The sequence below is a fragment of the Arvicanthis niloticus genome, chromosome X (genome assembly GCF_011762505.2).
Source record: "Arvicanthis niloticus isolate mArvNil1 chromosome X, mArvNil1.pat.X, whole genome shotgun sequence".
Taxonomy (NCBI): Eukaryota; Metazoa; Chordata; class Mammalia; order Rodentia; family Muridae; genus Arvicanthis; species Arvicanthis niloticus.
Genome location: NC_047679.1, coordinates 14,745,290 through 14,748,097, shown reverse-complemented (window position 1 = coordinate 14,748,097; position 2,808 = coordinate 14,745,290).

Here is a 2,808-nt window from a genome sequence, read left to right as displayed (position 1 = left end):
TTTCATCTTTTCACGGTGGTTGTGCATTTTGTTTAAGACAGAGTCTTGCTGTGTAGGTCAGGCTGCTCTTGAGATGAAAATATTGCCTTAGCCTCCTAAGCATTGTGATCACGTGGGATACACCACTTCGTTTGACATGAGAGCTGAAGTGTTATGTGTGGGGAAAAAACACAATGCTTTGATCAACAATTCAGCTCTTGCTCTTGTGTCTAATGAATCTGAATGATTATTAGGTGGCATTCCTAATCTGCCCTCACACTCTCAAATCCTTTTGCAGAAATTGCCCACATTGTCAGCAGAAACCAAGGACACCAATGGCCAGGCTTCAAATATTTTATCTAGTGACAATTTGAGTTCCCTCACCTCTTTAACTGATCCTTTCTAAAATAGATGAAAGGAAACTAGGCTCCTTGTCCAGTTTCAGATGTACCTAGAGTTTTATTCTATTTTATGCCCATGCTTTCCAAGAATTTTGTTAGGTGCTACATGTAAGATTCAGTTCTCATGAAACTTGGACTCCAGATGGAAATGTATCTGGCTGCCCTCTGACTATAACAGTGCTATTCCAAAACTATTTAAACTAATAAACCAGCCATCAAAATAGTAGCAGCCATATCAAAGCAAAATGAAATAAATAATATTTGTGAACCAAGTATGATGATGTACCCAACATGATCACAATGCTCAGGAGACTAAGGCGACAATAGTTCCAGCTCGAGAGCAGCCTGACCTTACACAACAAGACTGTCCTAAAGAAAATGCACAACAACCATGAAAAGCCAAAATCCAAACAAACAACTGAAAAGCCCTTTATTAATGTCCTAATTGGAGCCACATTATCTCCATCACATCACAAATATGAATTAACAAGCACCTTCATAACAGAGATACTGAATGGCTTACTATAGAGAACAATCCCAGGGTTGTCAACATTATTTACCACTGTGTCTCCTACCAAATGCTGCTGTTTCAGACAGGGTAAAATGAGCACATTTTAGATTTTTATTATATTACATATCATACATTATTTCTTTCACGTTTGAAACTACTCTGTGCCTGCTATCTGAGTCTAATCAAAACAACTTGAGGGATCTCAGGGAAAAAAATAAAAATTCAGTTCATGTTGGATTATGTGTACATTATTGATTTGGTTATTCTATTTTAAAATGTCTCATTCATCTATGGGTAGGCCTCAATTATACTGCTTTGAGCAATATGAAATGTAGGTCATGGTGTGTATGATGGCACACACCTTTAATCCCAGCTGAGATAGGATGATCTCTGTGAGTTCAAGACTAGTCTTCATTGTATAGCAAATTCCAGGCCAGCCATGACAACATAATGAGATCCTGTCTCACTCTCCCCCAAAAAAAGAGAAAGAAAAAAAAGAAATGACAAAGAAAAGAAATGTAGGAAGTATGTAGATGGATCCATAGTTATGTGTATTCAACTGAGACCTTAATGCTGTTGCTCCTGAAGTATCAAGAAAGTAGCATGGGCCATTTCTACACTAGCAGTTGGTTATGTGAAACAGGCAAGGAAAAGGAGCCCAAGGATCTTTACTTTTTTTTTTTTTAATGGCTATGGCACTAAGGTGGTTTGTGTCACAAATTCACAATTTCACGTGAACTTTTGTGGAGAGAAATTAGTCCTAGCACTCAGGAACCCCCATACCTGATGCATGGTAAGGCAAAAAACTGAAAGACAGCTATAAAAACTTGCCTCCTCTAATGACATCCCAAAACTTACCATGTCATTTTGTCTGGATGGATTTGAGATATCATATCATGTCCCTAAATAAGGACTGCAGGAGAATGGTAGAGCTGACTTTCTTTAGCCCTTTAAAGATATCCTTGTAAGGATTCATTCAGAGACCAACCAAGTTGAGGTATAGATTCAGAAAATTTGGTCTCAACAACCATATCGTACATTTTTCTTTTTTCTTTGTTTGTTTCTTTGATTGGTTGGTTTTTTGAGACACGGTTTCTCTGTGTAACCCTAGTTGTTCAGGAACTCACTCGGTAGACCAGGCTGGCCTCAAACTCACAGAGATCTGCCTGCTTCTACGTGTAGTGCTGGTATTAAAAGATGTGTGTTTTTCTCATTTTTTCTTAATACCTCTTCAAACTGCCATTTCTCACTACAAATTCTTGGTTAACCAAGTGAGATTGTTTCAGCTTGCTCTATCTATCTATCTATCTATCTATCTATCTATCTATCTATCTATCTATCTCATGAGTGTGCATGTATATACATGTGTGCCTATGTAGCACAAGAATAGTGTTTTCTTGATGTCTGTATATCTAATCTTCATAGGCTTATAATGTAGCTAGTCTCCCAAAAGCAATATAAATTGCTCCTCAGACATACAATAAATTATTTCAAATAGAAATTTTCACATGATCTGGCATTTAACTTTTTTTATTTTTCATATACAATCACAATGCCATTAGACTTTTAGGTAATAAGAAGGGCCAAAAACTAGTTCTGAGTGGCATGGCTAGGGAGAAATCTGTGTAAGAAAGAAAAGACTTTATTCCACAGAGTGGAAGAACTTTAGAAATTCACAGAAGTGATATTAGGATGTCTGAAGAATGCAGAGAAAAAAATAGGCAACACAGCTTCAGCCAATCAATTGGTAAAACTATACTTGAAGCAAGTCCACAGACCTCATGAGCCTTGAATCCTGTGGAGAGTTTTGATGACACAGTGTTTCCTCTAACAGATGAACTAGCAATGGAGAGAAATCTCATTTTGCCAGTCTATATGATTCAGAGGACAGTGTTGAGGTACCACTTTGAGAGGGAC